Genomic DNA, 23,875 nt, shown 5'->3' with positions numbered 1-23,875 from the left:
TTCAGTAAAATAATAAACCTATGAAGGTTGGGTGTCGAAACTTATGATAGGCACATTATGCTGGAGGCAGACTAACAGGTTGGGGATGTGTGATGAATGTGATTGGGACTTTTTTAATCTCTGCCCTAAATAGTATGTTATCATCTGAGTTTTATTTTATAATAATCATGATCATTCGGATAAATTCATAAAAATGACTTCATGATTGTTAAAATTCGGGGTCTCTAGTTGGCACAGGTAGGTACTTGTGACAAATAGGGACCCTGGCCTCTAGTCAGAGTAAGGGGGATACACTCTTTAGATAACCCCTGCTCACCCCCTTGGTAGCTTGGCACGAGCAGACAGGCTTATCAAAGGCAATGTGTAAAGTATTTGTACCAACACTCACAGTAACACAGTGAAAACACCACAAATGGACTCCACACCAGAAAAATAGCAGTATTTAATCTAAACCAAACAAGAGCAAAATGACAAAAATCCAACATACACAGTTCAAGGATATGATTTCAAAAGAGTTCTTAAGGTTGCGTTAATATAATCCACAGTTGCGTCACGTTTTAGCCAAAAATACCTTTAGATGTAACAAAAGTTACAAGGGAAAGCTGCAGAGTTGAAAAACAAGCGATGCGTCACTCCTGAGACCCTGGGGAGGTGATGCGACAACTCCGCTGGACGCAGTGGGCGTGTTGCAGTGACTCCGGTCTGTATGGGTAGCGATGCGATACCTTGTATGGATTCAGCTGCGCAGGTTTTGTAGGAAGCGTTTTGCAAAGTACGATGCGAAGATCTTCGGGATGACGATGATCTCCGGTGCAGCGGCGATGCACAGTGCAGCGTCGATCTTCTCCTCTTGCGGCCCCTCCATGCGATGGCTCTGCGACGACTCTCGCAGCGACGTGATGCGGTCCGTAAGCATGCGGTGCGACAATCTCACCCAGTGACGATAGCCTTTGCGACGATACTCGCAGCAATGGTACTCTTCCCGCATCAGAGCGTTGCGTTCCGCAAGTAAAGGATGCATCGGTTCTGACAGCGGCTACAGGCGCTGCGAGGATCTCAATCTTCGCGGCGGTGGGAATTTCCTAGCACTGGCGAGATGCACTCCGCAAGCGAGTGATGCGTTACATTTTGTAGATTGTCTTTAGTTTCTTCTTATCCAGCTTCCCAACAACAGGTACAACTTCCAGAGGCACCACAACTGGCCCAATCACTCTAGGAAGGACAGAGCTCTCTAAGTAGAGTTCAGGGGGAAAGCTGTGGGTGAAGTCCTTTTGTTGCTGGGACTTCTTAACAGGGAGCCATCTCTACTCAGGCCCTTGGAGATTTCTTCAAGCAAGGGAAAACAGCACAAAGAAAAGTCCTTCCCCTCTCCTTGGCAGCAAAGCAACTGCAGGTCAGCCCACAAACACACAGCAGGACAGTCCTTCCTCTTCAGTCTTCCAGTTTTCTCCATCGCAGAGGTTCCTTCTTGATTCCTGGATGATCAAATTTTATGCAGTCTGGGGTCCTATACATATACCCCTAAAAGTCGTTGTTCCCTTTGTGCAGGAGGGCTCTGAGCCCGGACTGAACCAGTTCTCGGTGTACCTTGAGCACTTTGTTTTCCTGTCTTCTCCTTTCCTTTCAGAGAGAGGGGCAGGGTTGTCAGCTGCCTAGTAGGAGGTGGAGCCAGCATTGTGGAAGGCAGGCACAGCCCTATTCAGGCCCAGGTGCTACCTCCTCCCTCCACTCTAGATGCAGATGGAGCTTTTCAGCCCAGGGATGGCCAACTCAGCCTGTGGGAGCCACCCAGCCCCTGTCACTCACAAAACAGACATTTAATTCACAAACAGGCCAAGGCACACAGAAAGTCAGACAAGAGAACAGCCACTTTCTAAAAGTGCTGTTCTCAAACACAGGACTAAAAACCACCTTTCCTAAAAGATATGTTATTACATTCTGAGTTCAGAGATACCAGACTTTTATGTCCTATCTAGCTCCTATGGGAAGATATGCAGGTAACCACTGTACACAGAATTCCCAATGATAGCGTATGGGCAAGATAGCCTTACAATAGTGAAAAACGAAAATGGCTGTGATTCACACATACATTGCACCCTACCCAGGGGGGTACCTTGGACCTTCCATAGGAGTGTCCACTGTGTACAGAAAGGGAAGGGTTAGGCCTGGTCAGTGGGGACACTGGCCAGGTTGACAGGGCAGTTCACAGACTGCACACAGGCACTGCGGTGGCAGGCCTGAGACACCGTTTAGGGCTACTCATGTGGGTGGCCCAATCAGTGCTGCAGGCCCACTAGTAGCATTTGAATCATCAGCCCTGGCACACTCAGTGCACTTTACTATGGACTTCCTGGAAATACAAATATGCCAATCATGGATACCCAATTACACTTACAATTTATTCAGGGAGCACTTGCACTTTGACACTGATCAGCAGTGGCAAAGTGCCCAAAGCATTTAAACCATCAAAAACCTAATCCAGCATAGCATCAAAAATACAGGAGGTAGAGGCAAAAAGACTGGGGAAACCACGCCAAAGATGCCAGGTCTAACACGTGTCCCCTCCAGCTGAAAGTGGGGAGAAGTGCCCACCCTCTTAGAAGTTCTCTTCACTAAGGCGAAAAACCTGGACAGACCATCAGCGTTGGCGTGTTTTGTGCCAGGGCGGTGTTCCACCGTAAAGTCCATTCCCTGTAGGGAGATGGACCACCTCATCAGTTTTGGGTTCTCACCCATCATTTGCATCAACCATCTGAGGGGCCTGTGGTCTGTCTGAACCCGGAAGTGAGTCCCAAACAAGTAGGGCCTCAGCTTCTTCAGAGCCCAGACCACAGCAGTCTTCAGGGCATCAAAAGCAGTTTGACAGGAATCGGTCCAACCTACTCTCCTGAGCTGCTTCCTTGAAGTCAGCTCTGTCAAGAGGGTAACAATGGTGCCATATCCCTTGACAAACCTTCGGTAATACCCAGTGAGACCTAAAAAAGCTCTCACCTCTATCTGGGTCTTGGGGGGCACCCAAGACAGAATGGTATCAATCTTTGCCTGTAGGGGCGCCTCCTGGCCACTCCCTACCTGGTGTCCCAAGTACACCACAGATCCCTGCCCTATCTGGCACTTACTGGCCTTGATAGTGAGGCCTGCCCTTTGCAGAGCCTTCAGCACTTCACAGAGGTGTTGCAAGTGTTCTTCCCACGTGGAGCTGAACACAGCAATGTCATCCAGGTATGAGGCGCTGAATTCCTCCAGCCCGCTCAGTACCTTGATGACCAGTCTCTGGAATGTGGCTGGGGTGTTCTTCAACCCAAAGGGCATGACACGGAACTGGAAGTGCCCCTCTGGCGCTGAGAACGCAGACCTCTCTTTGGCCCCCTCAGTTAAGGCAATCTGCCAGTACCCAGACGGTAAGTCAAATGTACTGAGGTACTGGCAGCTCCCAATTGATCCACCAGCTCATCAGCTCTGGGGATGGGGTGTGCGTCAGTCTTGGTGACCGCATTGAGCCCATGGTAGTCCACACAAAACTGGAGTTCTGGAGTGGCACCGGGCGCAGCAGCTTTTGGTACTAAGACCACTGGACTAGCCCAGGGGCTGCTGGAGGGCTTAATTACCCCTAGCACCAACCTTTTGGAGACCTCTTCCTTGATGCTGGCCCTGACAGGTAGACTATCTCCAGTGTCCACATCATAGATGCACCAGTTGGTGACACCTGGGGTCAGGGAGAACAGGGTGGCAAACTGACCCAACACCCGGCGACAGTCCCTCTGCTGTTCTGGGGTCAGGGTGTGCGAGAGGACCTCACGATCCCTGACCTGTCTTGCTCCTTGGCTGCCAGGAGGTCAGGAAGAGGGTCAATTTCCTCTTCCATTCCAGCATCTGTAGCCAGGAGCATTGTCACATCAGACCTCTCAAATTGGGGTTTGAGGCGGTTCACATGCAAGACCCTCAGGGATTGCCTGGGGGTCTTCAAGTTAACCAGGTAGGTTACTTCGCTCTTGCGCTCCACCACCTCATATGGCCCAGTCCACTTATCTTGGAGCACACAAGGCTCCACTGGCGCCATCACCCACACTTTCTGTCCAGGTTGAAATTCTCTGCTCGTACCATCTTTTCATTTCTTCCTGGCTAGCTTCTAGGTTCTCCTGAGCGAGTTTCCTGAAGCGTTGTGTCTGGTTGCGGAAGGCCAGCATATAGATGAACACATCCTGGGGCGTTTTCCTGTGGGATTTCTCCCACCCCTCCTTCACCAGTGTGAGAAGTCCTCTAACAGGGTGGCCATACAGCAGTTCAAAGGAACTGAACCCTAAGGACTTCTGAGGCACCTCTGTAGCAGGGTTTCCGTTCTCCCACAGAACTGTGCATAGAGATTTAGAACCTCGGCGAATTAGGGTGGCCCAAAACTCACCTCAGTACCCGAAATCCCCTTACCAGGCTAGCTACAGTGTCTCATTGGTCATAACAAGTTTCCAATGATTAGACAAACCAGAACATGAACTTACGATACCTCAGGTTACGTGGAACACATGCGCCCTCTTTCGTTATACAATCATTTCAAACTAGAACGTGGAGTAAATGAGGACACGTGCACATTTGAAATATTTATTTACTAATGCCGTTTTCTCAAACGCAGTATCTTAGATAATACAAGGAAACATATTATCAGAAGCAAAGTTATCAGCATAGTTACTAGTCCATAGAAAGCAAAAGGTGACAGCATGCTAAGATGCTGTAATGAATAAGCGTTAACAACACCTAATTCTCACCCTCCCTAACTAGCATATTATATTAATATCTAAGAAGGACTCTTTGGGTTTTAGCAGGGCGGGCCCATACCTCAAGATCCTAGTATGAAGAGATCACATCAGCTTCCACCAGCTCTCTGCATGCGAACCCCATTAAGTGTGTATGTGTGCTCTAAGCAAAGCAATATTAAACGCGCCTAAAACCAGAATTTGGCAGGAGCTGCACTTATGTTATGTCTATGAAGGTGCGGAGATCAGACCTCATAACAATTCTGTGTCGTGTTATCCTTGAAGCTTCAGCACTCTCTGTACAGACATAGTTTATTAAGCAAAGCTGATATCAGAGCAATAACATATTATTCTCATGTAAATCACAACGCTCTTCTAGGTCGAAAGCTAAATAAACAATTATGTGCCGTGTGCAGAAGCAGCAAAAGGAAAAATGGCGTTTAAACCTTTAATAAGCCCATGCTAACTTAACACAGTATATAGATAAGCAGTAACTATATGACACCCCCCCCCATGATCCGAGCACGGATAAGATAAGATAAGATAAGGGCCTCTTCATGATAGCAGAGTTCAAGAACGATGAGCATTGTTATAGTATAAAAATGTATGTTTTTTTTTTTTTACATAAACCAGTCATATACTTATCCTCAAGCCAATAGTACCGGGAGGTGAAAAATGCAATCAAAATTGACAAAAAGTTACGTCAGTAGAAAACAAGGGGCCGGGATCCAAAATTAGAAAAGACATCAGGGCAAGACCGAATATGCAAAATATGCAGCAACAGTCTCTAACATGAAATCACTGTCTTCATCCGAAAACAGTTCAGCCATCCAATTCAACAGTGGGAAGGAACATACGTGCTCTTCCAGTACCGGAGTCTCTATCACCATCAGAGGACAACTCGGTGGGTTCTCAAGAAAGCTCTGTGCCAAGAAATCTTGCGCTGCTGCGAGTATGTTCCAAGGACCCATTAGCGAGTATGTTCCAAGGACCCATGCATCGCTGCCAAGGCCATAATCCTATCGCCAGAACAAACCAACTCGTGAGTAACGACGGGACTCATCAGCTGATTAAAATCGACGTCAGGAGAAACCATCTTGCAGAGACACAAATCAATGGCCCAGTCAAAATCACAGCTCAGGCAATGAAATACAGGCTGGACACAGGTGAAATAGGAAAATCGAAACGATAATCCAAACGCCGTGCTTAAAGTCGCAAGCGGCAGTGTGCCATAATATTCAAGCATCCTGTTGCGAAACAGTGCCAGGAGGGGCTGCGCGGCTTCTTGCACAGGAAGGGCATCCATGTTTAATGAAACAAAAGATCACCAGAACGCCTGCCGCCAGTGCCAGTAAAACTGGGAATCCACCAAGCAGACTTGAAAAAATAGAATGGAAGAAAGCAGGAATGACACCAAATATTTTCTCAAACGAAGTCAAGAGTCCGCTGCTAACTATTTTAAAAAAGTGTGCCAGCCCAGTCATGGAGGACGCGTTAAAGATTGAATGAACCAGCTCGCTGAAATGCAACGGCAAATCAGTATTTAAAAGGTCCTGAACCTCTGTGCGGGTGTTATCTATGTGAAGCACAAATGTTTCTCGAGCCGAACTCAAGGCCACTTCTTTTTGGGACAAAAGAGCTCTTATTCTACTCATGCCATTGAACTCCGCTGTCAAGGTTGGGATGCGCGGCCAGATGGAAACATCTCCGTTCCCATGCGTGGGTGGGTAAAATTCATTTTTGCAGCAAACCACACGTTCAGATACTGTTACCGTATAAGCCACACCTTTAATTAACCCGCAACAATTCTCATTATTTAAAAGTAAATAACTTCCGTTCGCCAGTAAGGTAAAAGTGGGGATGATTGCTGGAACTGGCGTTCCTTTTAAAACACAGGCTAAATTTGCCCGGTCCTGGTTACAAGATCCGTGCAATTGTATGTGTCTACACATTAAGGAGTGATCCGGTGTCTCTGTACACTCCTCCCCATTCAGATAAATTTCCTGTCCGTCTTTCAAACATCTGTAAGTAAATGGGAGGGACCAGACTTCATGGAGAAACCCACTACCTAACGGTTCATATCGACCTATGGCAACATAGCGCATACAATTAGTAAACTTATACAAAGCAAATGGTAATGTTATCAAACCGTGGATAAGCCACGTTGCAGCAGTGGCCTCTGCCACAGAAAAAGGCAAGGATTCTAATCTCTCAATATGTAACATTGAAAAAGACGCATCTCGCATGGAAAGCAAGCGCTGCTTGTCAGTCAAATTAAAAGGGGCAAAGAGAGAGAGGAAACATTCATGTAGGTCCATGGCACCTTGCCAGATTTCAACGTCTGTAGGGTCCACGCAAATTGCATGACAGAACGCAATTGATTTTGGCCATGGTATAAAGCAGACACCTCATCCTGCACAATATCCACCACAGAGGACACAATATTATCTAACGTGTAAATGCGGGAAGAAAGCATGTTAATACTATTATCAACTACTGCAAGCACCTTTTCAAGATTAGCTTGATCAATTGCTCTAAGGCGAGTCGCCGCCTCAACCTGTGATGTCTTCCAGATTTCATTGTAAATAGCATATATCCATCTTTTTGATCTACCACTAGCTGGGCCATTTATGAAATCATTTCAATCTACATTTTCATTCAGCTTGGATAGATGCAGTGTAACCGCAGCCAAGGTAGAATGTTTCAGCCAATTTTGACACAACTTGCCTAGTGAATAAGTCGTGACAGAATTGTCAGTTTCAAAACGGGGACCGGTCTGACCTGTCTAAAACCATCAGATAAATTCAGAAAACGGTCCTGGCATGAATCAGCACTTCTGTGCCACATCAGCCAACCTTTTGGATCCATACTGAATATGTTAAAGGTAGAATTAAGCAAAAGGGTCTGTAAGTCCCTAATGGACAACTGAGTAAAATTACTCCAGCCAGCATATTCCTCCAATTCAGGGATGGTAGGAGTATTTAATTTTTTAGAAGTAGCCAATCCAAAGCATGTTGTTTGAGAAATTGTTGCATTCAAAAACAACATATGATTCGGGATGAGACATGCACGGTGCAAAGCCTCAGTGCCTTGTGCCTTTAGAACCCCAAACTGATTTAAGGTCAATAGTTTCCTTCCATAACTCGTAGCCTCCAACAGTTAACTGATCAAGGAAGGATTTCGAGTACAACAATTTAGTATCGGTACGTCTAACCTTGGACATCGGCATCTGTGACATTTTAAAATAAAAGACTCGGGATTGGATTGATTGAAGTCAGTAAAATAAGTGTACTTTTTCAAAAATTTATTTGAACTGCCTTGTTTAGGAGCTGGGCAATGCTCCCATTGCGTAAAATTAACAGCATTCCTTCTGGAAGCGGTTTTATGTAAGAAGTGATTGCCAAAATGTTGGGAGCAAAATAAATCACCATAATTAGCAGATTCTAAATACAAATCCTCAGCATCAAAAGCAGCATAGTATTTCAAATCAGAAAACAAACTCTCCACGGCCTGAACATCCCAATCATCAGAACGTATGTTTTGTTTCACTACATCCCCCATGTTAACTCTAAGGACATTAGGGACATTAACAACCTCTGTAGGGCCATGAATTTGAAATCTAACAGCATCCCACACAATTCCATCAAGGACTGGCCAAGCAGTGATGTTAACAAATGTCAAGTCTCTTTTCAATCTGTGTGCAGAATGTGACGAGGAAAGGGGGGCCAAAGTTCCATTGAGATGTCGAATGCATGTTCTTTCCTCGACATAGTGTCCATTGATGAATCGAAAAAAATAAAACATAAAACCAATTGACATGAAAAGGTAAATGGAAAAAAGTACCAGCCAAACATATGTCCAAGGGGGAATCAAAAAAATGTTCTTGAATAAAGTGGCATAAACTGCAAACCATGAGGGTTTCTTCGAGGCAATGGAAACAGTGTCAAATGAAAATCTTGATTCAGTGGCCAAACGTGCTTGCAGGTCAGGCATAGATAAGTCAGTGGGGTAAGTGTAATCGATGTCATCATGGTCTGTACCAGGCAAAGTACTTAATAAAGGACTGGAATGTGCAGGTAATTCGATGGCCACTTCAGGTTCAGGATTAGAAGCAGTGGCCAAAACAGAATTTCTCACAATGGAAGGACAGGAGACTGCCGGTGTCATACTAAGAAGAATCGGCCACTCTGTGTATCTTGACATTGTCAATGGAGATAAACCTGTTTTCCTTACGACCTGGAAGTGGGGGTAAAATGACTGTTCTTGTGCCCTTCACTCCAAGGACTGGAACCGGAGCTCGATAGGAAGGTCCAAATTCTTTCTTGTTATCGATCTTCTCTCGAACCAGTTCTCCAAATTGGGGTAGCCAGCCAACTACCGGGATCTGCAACGCAACATCCGATGTGGAGGGCAAATGTTCCTTTGCAAGACTGTCTCTGGTCTTTTGTAGATCCTGTAAAACATTGCAATGTTCATCTACGTCAAAGGTTGTGGCGCGAACCACGCAGTCTAGACCATCAAGGTCAGGGACGTACAACTTGATGCCAAAGTGCATTTTGTATGGGGTCCGCCCACCCAGAGACCTTCTAGGGAGATTATTAAGAGCACGCTGCACGCCATTGAGGTGGGCCAGCCAGTTTCTGCCAGTGCCTATAACTCGAGCTGTCAAAGATTGCTTTAAGTCACGGTTCATTCGCTCCACTACACTATTAACCTCAGGTCTGTAGGGAGACGAAAACTTGACTTGGACCCCCATTGAAGTCATGGCATCCTTATACGCCTTAGAGGCGAAAGCCGGACCCTGATCCGAATGGAAGGTACCACAGGCAAAAATCCCTACAAAGACACGCAAATCTCAAATGACAGTCCGTGAATCAGCGCTGCAATGGGGCCATACCCACACAAAGCGTGTGCATGAATCAACTGCTACTAAGATGTACTTATACGCAGTATCAGAGGAAAAAGGACCGCAGTGATCTAAATAAACACAACCTAGTGGTTTATTAGATATGTACAACTGTGTCTGTGGCGGACGCGTAGCAGTCGAAGTTTTAATCTGCTGGCAAATGTCTCATTGAAGGACATAGTCACGCTTCTGTTTGTAGAGTCCCCGCCACCAGAAACGCTGTTGTAATTGAGTTACAGTGGCTGAGACGCCCGCATGCGCAGACGCCACACCTTCATGCGCCGCTGTAATCAAGCCAGCTCCTCGATCCGAGTTGGGAATTAAACGTTCACCAACATCAGGAATTTTCACAAAAGGAACCTTTTCGGGAATCAAGTGGTATGTGTACTTCGAAGGGAACCCCATAGGATGTTTACCTCCCTTCTCAGTGGCAGCAACAGCCGCCAAGATGTTATCATCAATCTTACTTTTGGACCGTGTAACAGCTGCAACTAGATACTTAGACACCGCTGATTTCGCCGCTTCATCAGCAAGCGAGTTACCGACAGCATGAACTCCCACGCGCTGATGGCCGAGAGTATGAATCACAAAAACGAGCGGCAGATTAGCCTTAAGCTCAGCCACTCGAACCCAGATCATCTTGTGTTTTATTGTGCTACCCTTGGAATGACGAAATTCATTCTGAATCCAAAAGAACAAGTTTTCATTGTAAGACTGGACACAGTAGTAAGAATCACTCACAATAAGAGTAGTCACACTAGGATCAGCGAACTCCAACGCGAGTAAAAGAGCACGAAGCTCTGCCAATTGTGCGGTGCAGTCCCCTAGAGTCTGCAAATGCACTACTCTGGACTTGAACTCATCGTTCACCATGGCACCGACCACAATGGTGCATGCGGAAACGTAGGCGTGTTTAGAGCCATGCGCAACCTGCGCCGAACCATCAGTGTAAATGATGCAATGGAAGTCCTCCAAAGGTCGCATCGCTAGAGGAGCAGGATGAACGAATTCATACTGCAAGTACTCCTGCGACCGTAACGAGGCAACAAAAATAAACGTGACATCCGTGGACGTCAAGGAAGCAGCCCATTGAATCCACCGAGGGTGCAAAGCTTTATAATTTGGTACACTGGCTTTTGTAACTGCCTCCAAATGAGGACAGGGTGTAACAACCAACATGCGTTTTCCCTGTGACAGAGCACGTTCCTTTAAGAATCGCCATCTGCACAACCGTTAAAACTTTCTCCACAGTGGAAAACCGCATTTCAGCCGAAGGGTACAAGTGTGACTTGTAGGCAATAGGTACTGTGTCTCCTTCATTAAAAGTTAGGTACGTGAAACCCACCGTCCCAGGAATGATTCTTATCACCAGGTTAGTGTGGTTATCACGAGTCAGTAAAAATTTAGAAGCCAGCAGATCAGCCTGCAAAGATTGCAAGATGGCTGAGTGCTCAGGCAGCCAGCATGATTTGGAAAAAGTTGGTTGTATCAAAGCATACAAAGGCTTGATACGCTGGGCATATTCCGGAATGTATGTTCTCCCGAAATTTAAAAAACCCAGTAAAGACTGTAATTTTTTCAGTGTTGTCGGAGCGCGCAACTGTGCACATTTCTCCAGGAAGTGAGGAGCCAAACCTCTACCTTCATTGTTGAGCTCATAGCCCAGGAACAACACTGTGTACTCTGCAATGTGCGATTTCGCAAAGTTAAATTTGTAACCCATGTCTGCAAAGTTACAAATTATGCTGTTGACACGACACAGATGCTCCCAAACAGTGTTCGCGAAACTGGGGAGGATTACCTCCTCCCCTCGCGGCGCCGCAAGCACAAAATGTGGGGGCCAGTCAGCTTCAGAAAGCAAAATGTCATACGTAGACAAAAGATTTTCCCAAAATACCCCTTTTACAGTACGTTGTATGTCTCCTTCGATTAACAGGACAATTTCAAATAGTCTATCAGGGGGAGCAACTCTCGTATCTGCTGTCTCTATTACAACAAAAACATCAGTCGCTGTCACCTTCAGTAGTGGACGCAGGGCCTCTCTCACTATGGTAATCTCCGCCGCGCTGTCAGGCAAGGTCAGAGCTCACGTCAGATTCCGAAGCCGCGTTCTCACTATCTGTGGCATATCGATGCGCTGTTAAAGCCGCGACTTTCTTTTTGGCAAACTGTAGTCTCTTCGGCGTAGTGCCGTCCTGCCTCCCTGCACCGTCTGTCTGGTGGGGCTGATCACGTCCTTGCTGACCACCCCAACCCCTTCCGCCTCCTCCACCACCGGTCTTCGGGGCCGATGAGTCCTGATAGGAACGAGGAGAGCGTTGATCAGAAACATGAAATCGATCAGGTGATTTAATCGTCGCGCGATCCCGCAAGTCATAAACACGCTCTGTCTGCGCGGGCATTGGAGTCGCAGGAATAGATTCTTGAGTCTGCTGCTGTTGCTTACCCTGTTTCTGTTTCTTTGGCCAATTTTGTTTCTTGGACTTGGGCTGAACTTCTGTCTCTGAAGACTGCCCTTGGGGTTGCTTTTTCTCTTTGACAGAAAAAGGCTTCAGACCCTTACCCACTGTTTTATAAGCAGCCACTACAATCCTCGCTAACTGACTGGGTTTTTCGGCATCGGGTATTGCCGCCAAAGCATTAGCCACCTGAAAGTTCACTGCATCCCCCTTGACATTAGCAAGAATGAGATCGCAAACTATTTCAAAGGAGCCACACAGGCGCATACCCAATTCAAAAGCTGCCTCCGGTCCGTGATCATCTTGAACACGTTTAATGATCGTAGGCAGTACAGCCATAGATGGAGTGCCGTAACACCTCTCATAGACAGCCGCAAACGTTTTGCCCCAGGTTTCACAGTCAACGAGCTCGGGTGCTAAATCTTTTGGTAAACTAATTGTCAAGATTCTATGTTTATCTCCAGGAGTAGTATTAGGAAATACTGCTTCCAGCTGGTAAAATTTCTCAGCAAGCCAGAAAGGAAATTCATCCTTGTCCTGGGGACGCTTACCAAACACAGCATTGACCATAACCGGACTGAGCTTTAAACCGCCCTGTCCTGCTGGAAGAGCCGGACCCCCCGGGGGCCCACCCGGGAGATGACGACCTATGTATTGCACTAACGCACGAATCACGGCAATTGAAACTACATGTAGTCTACGAACCTCCGCCAGGGTACAATTGCCGTGTTGAGGATGAGGTGTAATCCTGCCAGAACAGGCCAATTTGCGCCTGGAATGGACAAAGGACCTAACCTCGGAGCGGTCAACGAATGGGGTAGGGCGCCACCAAACCAAACGCGATGCTGCCAATGATCAATAGGTATTTCCAGTGCCCTGTACGGAGTATATTCAGCCGGCACAGGAGAGGCAGTGTAGCTGTGGAACACACCAGAATTAGCGTCCACAGCCGGAAACGTCACCCACGAATAAAACAGTTCGTAAGGGTAAGCTGCATCCGCACTCACCACTAAAACCACAGCCAAGCCTTCTAATGGGACCTGGTAATTCTGCATATGATTGCGCACCACAATGCGACTATGCTACGGAATGTCCACAGGCTGGGCCATGACTGCACGGGAAATTAGAAAAACAAAGTAAACTTTGTAGCACAACTGGGTAGTAATTCAAGGAAACCGTTTTAGAAAGATTCAAGCTTGAAAATACCTATTTCAAAAATAGGTAGGTTTGTCCGACACCACCGTTTTCCGGAAACGACAGTGAAGGGGTTAAGGTTTGAATGATATACTACTCGAGTGTCATGATATAAGACCACCAACGTATGGGCGCCATGTAGCAGGATTTCCGTTCTCCCACAGAACGGTGCATAGAGATTTGGAACCTCGGCGAATTAGGGTGGCCCAAAACTCATCTCAGTACCCAAAATCCCCTTACCAGGCTAGCTACAGTGTCTCATTGGTCATAACAAGCTTCCAATGATTAGACAAACCAGAACATGAACTTACGATACCTCAGGTCATGTGGAACACATGAGCACTCTTTCGTTATACAATCATTTCAAACCAGAACGTGGAGTAAATGAGGACACGTGCACATTTGAAATATTTATTTACTAATGCCGTTCTCTCAAACGCAGTATCTTAGATAATACAAGGAAACATATTATCAGAAGCAAAGTTATCAGCATAGTTACTAGTCCATAGAAAGCAAAATGTGACAGCATGCTAAGATTCTGTATGAATAAGCGTTAACAACACCTAATTCTCACACTCCTTAACTAACATATTATATTAATATCTAAGAAGGTCTCTTTGGGTTTTAGCAGGGCGGGCCCATACCTCAAGATCCTAGTATGAAGAGATCACATCAGCTTCCACCAGCTCTCTGCATGCGAACCCCATCGAGTGTGTATGTGTGCTCCAAGCAAAGCAATATAAAACGCGCCTAAAGTCAGAATTTGGCAGGAGCTGCACTTATGTTATGTCTATGAAGGTGCGGAGATCAGACCTCATAGCAATTCTGTGTCGTGTTATCCTTGAAGCTTCAGCACTCTCTGTACAGACATAGTTTATTAAGCAAAGCTGATATCAGAGCAATAACATATTATTCTCATGTAAATCACAATGCTCTTCTAGGTTGAAAGCTAAATCAGCAATTATGTGCAGTGTGCAGAAGCAGCAAAAGGAAAAATGGCGTTTAAACCTTTAATAAGCCCATGCTAACTTAACACAGTATATAGATAAGCAGTAACTATATGACACCTCCCTGTATGAAACCAACAGGCATGGTAGAAAGACGTCCCACTTTCGTCTCATGGGCTCCGCTAGGCCCATTATCATACCTTTCAGTATGTGGTTGAGGCTTTCAACCAACCCGTTTCCTTGAGCGCTGTAAGGAGTGGTGAACTTATAAGTTACCCCACACTCCTCCCACAGAGACTTTGTGTACCTAGAGATGAAGTTGGTACCCCAGTCAGCGACCACCTCTCTGGGGAACCCCACACGAGAAAATATCCCCATCAATTCATGGCCCACCACGGGGGCTGTGTTTGTCCTGAGAGGCACAGCTTCCGGGTACCGGGTGGCATGGTCCCCCAAGACCAGGATGAACCTGTTGCCTAAGGCTCTCTTGGGGTCCAGTGGCCCAACGATGTCGATGCCCACCTGCTCGAAAGGGGTGCTCACCACAGGAAAGGTTTGGAGGGGTGCCTTGCACTTCCCTCCGCTCTTGCCACTTGCCTGACATGTCTGGCAAGATCTACAGAATGTCCAGACGTGCTTCTTCATCTGGGGTCAGAAGAAGTGGGTGACAAGCCTTTGGAAGGTCTTGTCTTGCCCCAGATGTCCTGCTAGAGGCACGTCATGAGCCAGACCCATTAGGAAGTTCCTTAAGCGCTCGGGTACCACCAGCACATGGGCTGCACCGGGCTCAGCAAACTTAGGGTTACTATAAAGCAACTCATCTTCCCAGTAAATGAGATGATCCTTGGACTCTCCACCTGCTGCCTGGTCTGCAGCCTGCTGCCACACACCAATGAGGGAAGGGCATTCCATCTGTGCTTTGCAGAATTTCTCCCTGGAGGGCCCATCTTCTTGCTGCCAATGGGTCAGCTCAGGTAGGTCCCTCAGTTCGGACACCTATTCCCCGGTAGGCTCCAGGGCATCTCCCTCAGGTTCTGTTCCTTCCTGGGCTGTGAGAACAGACAGCTGGGGCGGATTTCCCGTGCCCCCTGCCTCTTCCTCTCCTGGCAGGTTCCTGGGCCACTGTTTCAGGCTCCATTTCTGCTGAATCACCCCTACTGGCTGCCACAGACCGAGTGGTCACACAGACTCACTCAGGCAGACCCAACATCTCCATATGAGCCTGGTGTTCCACTTCCTTCCACGGGAACTCTCCAGGTCATTACCTAGCAGACAGTCTACAGGCATGGATGGACTCACAACAACCTTCAAGAGACCTAAGACCTCCCTCCACTCAAAGGGAACATGCGCCACTTTGCAGAGGCGCCGAGTTGTCAGCTGCAACTACTGGGTGAAGTACATTGGGAATGACCTACTCTTCAGACACCCACTGACACCTCACGGATGACACGCTGGCTCCTGTGTCTCTCAGAGCCTCTATCTCCCTCCCATTGATGGTCACCTTCTGCCCGTATTTCTTAGTGTTAGGGGGCAGATTGGTCTCCTGGACCATCTCTTGGTCTCCTAAAGAGACAAGGGTCATGACTGCTAGCCCCTCCGCCCCACTGGAAATTAACTCTCCTCCCAAAGCTACACTTGCTAAACTCGGGGCTGGAGCACCAGTGGGTGTTGGAGGTTTCTTGGGGCACCTAGAGATAACATGTCCCACCTCATTGCAGTGATAGCAGGTAGGGGTGCCCCTGTCGTCACTTCTGCCCATAGGGGGCCATGGTTGCTTGGGTTTGGGGGCCGGGACTCCTTACCCTGGGAACTGTTTTGGGGGCCTTGAGAGAACTCCTTTTTGCTACCCTTGTCCCCCCCACTCTTTTGCTGGGGACCCTGCCCACCTTTGGTTGTGGTACCCACAATTCCCCTGTGGACCCTGGTACTGGTCCAGCGGTCCGCCTCCTTAGCAAGCTCAATGGGGTCTATAAGCTTGCTGTCTAAAAGATGCTGGTGCAGCTTGGGAAAACAAAGACTACTCAAGTGCTCCCAACTGATTAAATGCAATAACCCCTTAAAATCAGTTACCTTGCTGCACTTCATCCAACCTTCCAGTGCACGTGAGTACAAATTCACACATTCCATCCAAGTCTCAGACTCTCTCTTATTGGAGTTTGAAAACTGCAGTCAGTACTGCTCTGGAGTAAGTCCATACCTGAGACATAGGGCCTCCTTCATATTGGGGTAGGTCATGGCACCTGCGAATTCTAAGGGCTCTAGAGCACTCCTCTCAGAAGCCTCAAACTGTTTCCACAGGCCCGCCCCCCCAATGCTTTTCAGGCACCCCATTCATTCTTAATACAATCTCATAAGAAGTAAACCAGGCATAGATATCTTCACTCCTATTGTAATTCTGTACCAGATCCTTGGGAATATATACTTTACCCCCTGCACTGGCTGCGCGCTGCCACCATTTGAACCGGACTCCAGCTCCTTAGCCTTGCTGTCCAGTTCTCTCATGCTCAACTCATGAGACAGAAGCAATCTCTTTTCTTCCAGGGCAGGGGCATTCTTGCTCTCCTAGCATGAGGTATCAGTACATATAGGATTCTCTTAAGTTAGTTTTCAGACCTATGCTCCCTGTTAAGTGTATACTTTTATGAAATGTTTTCCCTGTGTATTGCCATGAGGGTATTAAGAACATTTAATATATAGTCTTGTTTTAATATGATTGTAATATGGTTTATTATTATATAATCATTAAACTAAGTGTATATGTCACTTGTTTCTAGCCCTGACGAAGTCCTTAAGCCTATTGGCAGGACGAAACACGTGTCGGCAACGAATTGTACACTATGAGATTGATTTGAAGAACAACTGTAAACTATGAAATTGATTTGAAGAACTGTGCGTTGTGACTGCACTTCAACTATTGAAGAAATAAAGAACATTATATATTTTTGAAAATACTTGACTGCAAATCAGTACTTCTTGATTGGACTCTATTGACTTTTTGTACTAGATTTGCTCAGATTGAGAATTGTTGAATTATATGTTTAATAGTCATACTTTGTATGCCTATTTGATTACAACTGTTGACAAGGGTTGTATCTCCACCTTAGAGCATCTACTAGATTACCTAATAATTGGGATTAGATAAGTAAACACTATTCATTGCGTATACAATTCCCTCTTGTCAGTTTTTGTTTCAAATTGCTTCTTACACACACCACCTGTTTATGTCAGATGCTGTGGCTTCTTCTATTGCTGATCATCTGGTGAAGGCTAACCACACCACTTTGGTACTAATAGCAAACAGTTGCCATAAAGCATTCTAGTTCACCTTGCACTGAGATTTGGGAACAGAAGTAAATGAGTTAAAGAAAATGCTGTAAGCAATATCTTTATCGTTACGCATGAAACATGTTAGAAATGGGTTCTCTAGTAAGCAGAGGTTAGCACCCTGTCGAAGTAGCGACCACAATCATAGTCACGGTAAGTCAGATTCACAAACTAAATTAACCTGTGCTCATCCTCTGGTAGCTTGGCACAGAACAGTCAGGCTTAACTTAAGAGGGAATGTGTAAAGTATTTGTGCAGCACCTAAATTACACAGTGAAAACACCACAAAAAGACTCCCCATCAGTTTAGAAAAATGAAGAATATTTATATAAGCAAAAAGAGATGAAAACAACAAAAATCTAATAAGTAGGACTTGAGGTATGAATTTTGAAAGAATAAACTGTAATATAGTGCTTAAAAGCCAATATCGCTTAGGGGTTACTTGAGGTTTCACTGGACCGGGGTAAATCCAAAGTTCAGGCTGACCACAATGGAGGGCAGGCTGGCTACAGGACCCACGCTGGTCCTGCTAAAAAGCACCTTGGATGGAGCAAGCGGTGGCGCTGAAGAATCGATTCCTTGGTTCTGATCCATGCAGTTGGGTAGATGCGTCATTGTTGAGCCTCACAGTCGGGTCCTGTATCATTGTCAAACTACTTACATTGCATGCACTGAGTCATCGTTGAGCCTTACAGCTGGATCCTGCATCATCGTTCAACCCCTTAAGATGCAGGAGCTTCGTTATAGTCGATTCTTGCAGTAGCGTCCTGCAAAGGGATGGCTTTGAAGCACCGGGGCATCGGCGTTGACGGGCACTGCGTCAGTTCCCATTACCACAAAGTCATCACTGCATTGAATTTTGTTAAAGAAACAGCTGCAGAACCCACTTTCAATACCCAAGTCTGGATTGGCACCTCTTGGCAGGGCAGGACTCAAAGTTGAGTCCAGCAGCTGAGTCAGAGTTGAAGGAAGTCTTTGCCCGCACTGAGATTTCAAAACAGGAGGCAGGCCAGCAAGTCCTTGGAGTCTCTTAATTTCTTGGAGGATGTAGAGATGTAGGTCCATTCCCAGGTAAGAGACAGCAGACCGACTCCGCAGAGCAGTTCAGCAGAGTGGCAGTCCCTCCTGGTAGCATAGTAGTACATCCTGGCAGAATGTCCGCAGAACCAGAAGTGTACTGAATTGGTGGTGTGAGGGGTCCAGTACTTATATCCATTTGTGCCGTTTAAGTTTAAGTGGGGGAGACTTCAAAGAGGCATTTGAAGTACACAAGGTCCCTGCCTTTCCTGCCCTGACTCCAGACCCACTACAGGGGTGTATGCAGGTCTTTGTGTGAGGACAGGCAAAGCCCTATTGTTATGTTATGTTATTTATTTTCTTCTATAGCGCATGGCTACTCCCAAGAGCATCCCGGCGCTTTAGCGAAGAGAACTAAGTGCAGAGTGACAACACAGCAGCTAAAAACTTAGGAGAACCAAAGCTACTATTAAGCAAAGAGCCAAGTTTTCAGTTCTTTCCTGAAAACGAGAAGGCTGTTAGCCTTTCTTAGAGACAGAGGTAGCTCGTTCCAGCCCCGCGGAGCCAGATAACGGAATGATAACATAACATAAATAACATAACAAATGCCACACAATTGCTGGATGGAGTGCAGAACAAATCAAAACATTCACCCCCAGTCAAGAGATCTGGGTTAAATCCAGACCCACTAGTACCATTTTGTTTACAGGCCCTGGGCACATATAGTGGACTTGAAATATGCCAATTAGGGATAAGTCAATGTTACCATGTTTAGAGTACAGAGCATATGTACTTTAGCACTAGTTAGCAGTCGTAAAATGCTCAAATTCCTAAAGCCACCAAAATGAATTTAGCTAAAAAGAAGGTCAGAAGGCAAAAAGTCAGGAGGAACCACGCCACAAATGTCAGGTCTAATAAAGCCATTTACTGCTTTCCTTACCCCCTTCTTTCCAATCTTAGCCTTGTTTCAGTGTGTGAATGGATGTATCAAAACAGAACAATGCCCGTCCACCCACAATGTTGTGAAGTCACTAAAAATGCCAATATGGTGAAAGTCACCAAGGACAGCGTTTCCTCTTGCACAGCACGAGCATGGGTCTTTGACAATCAATTGCATGCTCTACTACAAAGAAAACTGTTTTGAGCGGTGGTCGAGAGAGGTTTTAGGGCATGTTGTATAGTTGGTGGAAATGAAAGACCACTCCATCTCCGCATATTGATTGGCTTTCTAATACAACCTCTATTAGGCAGGCGCTCTCAGAGAGGGAGCATCCTCTCATGAAACAGGGGCTTCAAATAAGTATGATTGGCATACTTATTGGAAAGTTACGCAGCATCTTAGCAAGTCACCTTGCTGCACTGTACTGCATGACAGGTAAATGGCAGGAATGTGCCATATTTAAGTGCTGACACAGGCAACCTTGCACCATGGCCTCATGAATATTACCTCATAAATATGTACCATGGTGAAAGGGTGCCTTTGTTGCATATAGGATGTTTTTGTGCAATAAGAGGAACCTTTTCACACAAAAACAATCCTCTGAGGCATATTACAGTTTCTATGTGTGCTGCAGAGTGCATGAGCACGGACATGGATGAACTTGAGTCATTTAATCAAACTTAAGACCCGTACAGAGCTCTGGAGAATACAATTTTTGTTATAGCATATGTGGAAGGAGGAATTCTTCAATGTCTTTAACAGGTCTCACAGCTTGATGTCAGGGTTAATCATTCCTAACCTGCATAACAACAAATCAGACATAAATCAATGGAGTTGATGAAACTGTCACTCTCAAGCGCTCAGACCCTTAAAAAGATTTTTATATAAAGGTTTTCTGGCTGTGGTTTTTGAAAATATTTTGTGCCACTGTAATGATACTGTATGGTGGGTAAGGCAATTTGAATTAGGAAAGTTTGTATTTGTGAGTACCCACTACCCACATGATTTAAATTAATTTCAAGGTGTGTCTAGCTGATAGTGGTTATGGCATGAGCCCAGTCTATCAGGGAAAGCAACTCCTTGGAGATGTGAGCAGATGTAGAACACTGGTGGCTTTCTTACCCCCTTAAGTGAACTCCATGACCACAGGTAAAGGCGGAAGGAGTGGCCTCCTCTGGACGAATGCACAGTGCTTCTAGAATGTAGGCCTTCTCTTTGTTGAGTGTCAGAAGAGAAGACGGAGGAAGCAAAGCAGACCACAACACAAATAGGGATAATGCTTATGCTGCAGTGTCTGACTAACCCTCCTAGCTGAATCTTTTTATTGCACCTCATTATGATCGATGCATGTCCTGGGCATTGCGGCCCAAGGTAACACCCACTCTCTATTCTGATGGTGACTCCTCTTGGTTTCCTAGATGATGACGCTGTGGTCTAGCACCATATCAATGGCTGAGGACATATGAGGAAGTATCTGTGGCTGAAGTGAATCAAGCAGTAGACTTACTGGACACAATAGTAGCATGCATACCTTCAGGCCCGCAGACCTCCTGGCTGCCGCCTCCCCTAAGGCCAGCGGTATCAACATGATTCTTCTGCCACCTGTGAAGGGTGCAAACTTAGGACCATGCTGTGCCCTCTGACTCTCAAGTGACATCGACATCGCCAGACCTGTCAGCATGCAGTAATTGGGAAACCTAGAGTCACCCCCTAAACCTGGAGCCACAAGCTGTACCATGGGAAGCGAGATTGAAGCATCATGCCTCCACCACTCACCATACCCCAGGAGAGGTGCCTCGGCTGCTGCTACTGAGAACCATGAAACTCCACTGCAGGCATTGGATGCCCTGCTTCGCTGTCAGGGCACTGCAATGGGAAGTAGGGGGTGCAACACATCTAATAACAATACTTACCAGTGAGAGAGATTCAAATTGAGGATGATGGATGTAGAGAGCTGACCCAAAGGTACCAACGACTAAAGGGTCCTTACACAAAGCTCCATTCTGGGCTTCTTTAAAGGTGCTCAGGTGTGGGGGTGCTAATTACGCACGCCCCGGAATTAGTAATTCTGGGGGTCCCATTAACCCAAGAAATAAGGAATTATCAGAGATTGCAAGTGGAACCTTCAGAATCACCTGAAAAATGAGAAATTACTGGGGGAATAAGTAATTCTGGATCTGATTTCCCCTGTAATTCCTGATGCCACCCAGAATTTCCAATTACATTTGCCTACTTCCAGAAGTAAAACTCCCAGGGCAAAACTCACAGGTCCCCAGTTACTATGTGGACCTCATGACCCCGAAAGAGGCCAGTGATAGGGTTACCGGCCCCACCAGGAATTACAAACGTTTTACACAGGACCTCTGTGTAGGAGTATGGTTTACTAACAACAGGTCTGTCAGACAGCTAAAGAGTCTATAGCCAGCCCTGCAAATTGCCAAAGACAAAGTATTTTCTTACAACTCATCTTCTGAATGAAAACAGCAGTGTATATAAAGTAGACCCACTGACTGTACATAAAGAAAAATACTTCATTTGTAAAATTCATACTTAATGTAAGTAAAACATATATGATAGAATCCAGCTACACATGAAATCAGCACCTTAAGTAACAACTTGACAAATGCTGTCATGCCAGAGCAATTCAATTAGCCATACATGGAAATGCAGATCTAAAATATTTGTTTAAATTGTTTCTCTTCGTGGCTCCTTCGCCGTGCCTCATTAAAGACCGTTCAGTTTTTTTCCAGCTGTGCAAAGAAAACTATTCCGTGCCTGTTGATTCCCGAAACATTTGGAACAAATTACTTCCACTTCTGGAGCCTGAAAAAAGGAATGTTAACCTCACTAGACAAATATGGCGTACAGGGCGGGATTCGCAGAAAGCTCTTGGCCTCTTTTTTCAGGTTGGAAAATATTTCGGATTAGAAAAAAATGATTTAATGCGTTTAACTTGACTGCTGGAGTTGATTTATTGGACTGCTGTTTGTGTCTAGATTTGCTTCTCTTATCCTTCTTAGTACCTCAGTTGCCATAATGAAACTCAATTTTATGAATATAACAGAGCGCCATTTAATGTAGGAATAACAAGAAATGTCAGAACAGGTCAGCGGTTCAATCCTTTCTTTAAAGTAATCTTTATTTATATGTAATGCACAATACCTATAATTATAACAGGATTTTTTTTGTTATATGTCAACCAAATTTCTGCGAAGGAAAATTTAGTGGCCAACTTTAATTTAAAGAAAAAAAAGAAGACAGACACTTCTCCGGAAAAAACCTTTAAAACAATCCTCATTTAGTACTGCCAGCTGGCTTAGTTCGAGGGCATACATTGATGCCTGTTGAAATGCAAATTGTTGGGGTAGTGAGTCACAATCCGAAGAACAAAGTAACTATTAAAGCAAAATAAACTTTCTGCAATAAATCACAGATTCTCACCTATATGATGCGGTAAATAGATTTGTGATCCGTTTATGACTCAATAAATGGCAAGTAAACTCCGGCCATGACATGTGTGGGCTGCTTAGTGCTGCTTAGTGCCTGTGTTAAAACACTGCCATGTTAGTTTGTGGTTTATAAAAAATCCTCACAGCAATTGACCTTCTGTCATGTAATCTATGGTTTATTGCCCGTCGGGGGAAATAACTTAAAATGGGGGCGCAGTTAATAAATTAGGTCATACCTGTGTATCCGAATCAGCTGTGAAGTTCATCCTCTTTCACAAGGTGAGGAGGCATTTCACCTCCAGGTACTTGTTAAGCACACTACTAGCTCGAAACCAATGACGTTAAGGTTGTACGTCACCACGTCAACAAACATCACATTGAAATGGCCAGTGTCCAACATGGTTGCGCTTGCGTAACCTCTACATGCCAACATTGGTGTTTGGAATCCAGTATTAGCTATATGTGCCATATAGTCACGCACATGTCATGCCAAATGGAGGTTATGATCATGTTCATTTAATGGTTTATTCAATATCATGCCAATCAATATGATTATCGGTGTGACAGTGCGGCACTGTCCTTATATATATCAGTATTGCCGTGAAATAATACAATATTTATTAATATTAATATTATTATTATTATTATTATCATTATTATTATTATTAGTAGTATTATTATTATCATTATTATTATTGTTGTTGTTATTGTTATTATTAATATTATTATTATTATTATTATTATTATTATTATTATTATTATTATTATTATTATTATTATTATTATCATCATTATTGTTGTTGCTATTATTATTATTGTCACTGATGTGTCATTTCTAAGACCCCAATATAAACCCCCTCCCCAAAAAAATATCTTAGGGCCCTCCCTCCA

General features: G+C 45.3%; 1 long non-coding RNA gene across 2 annotated transcripts in view; it reads left to right on the top strand.

The window, feature by feature from the left end:
• Window positions 1-23,875, top strand: part of LOC144819291 (uncharacterized) — a 102,267-nt gene that overhangs the window by 50,397 nt on the left and 27,995 nt on the right. Inside the window, exon 4 of one of the 2 annotated variants that reach the window (XR_013607266.1) lies at window positions 17,029-17,090. The exons of the other annotated variant lie outside the window; for it this stretch is intronic. This is a non-coding gene — a long non-coding RNA (uncharacterized LOC144819291). Of the gene's footprint in view, window positions 1-17,028; window positions 17,091-23,875 lie in introns of those variants that run through there. 2 annotated transcript variants of the gene reach the window in all.

The sequence above is a fragment of the Lissotriton helveticus genome, chromosome 2_1 (assembly GCF_964261635.1).
Source record: "Lissotriton helveticus chromosome 2_1, aLisHel1.1, whole genome shotgun sequence".
In the NCBI taxonomy this organism is placed as follows: Eukaryota; Metazoa; Chordata; class Amphibia; order Caudata; family Salamandridae; genus Lissotriton; species Lissotriton helveticus.
This window is presented reverse-complemented; position numbering and strand designations above follow the sequence as displayed.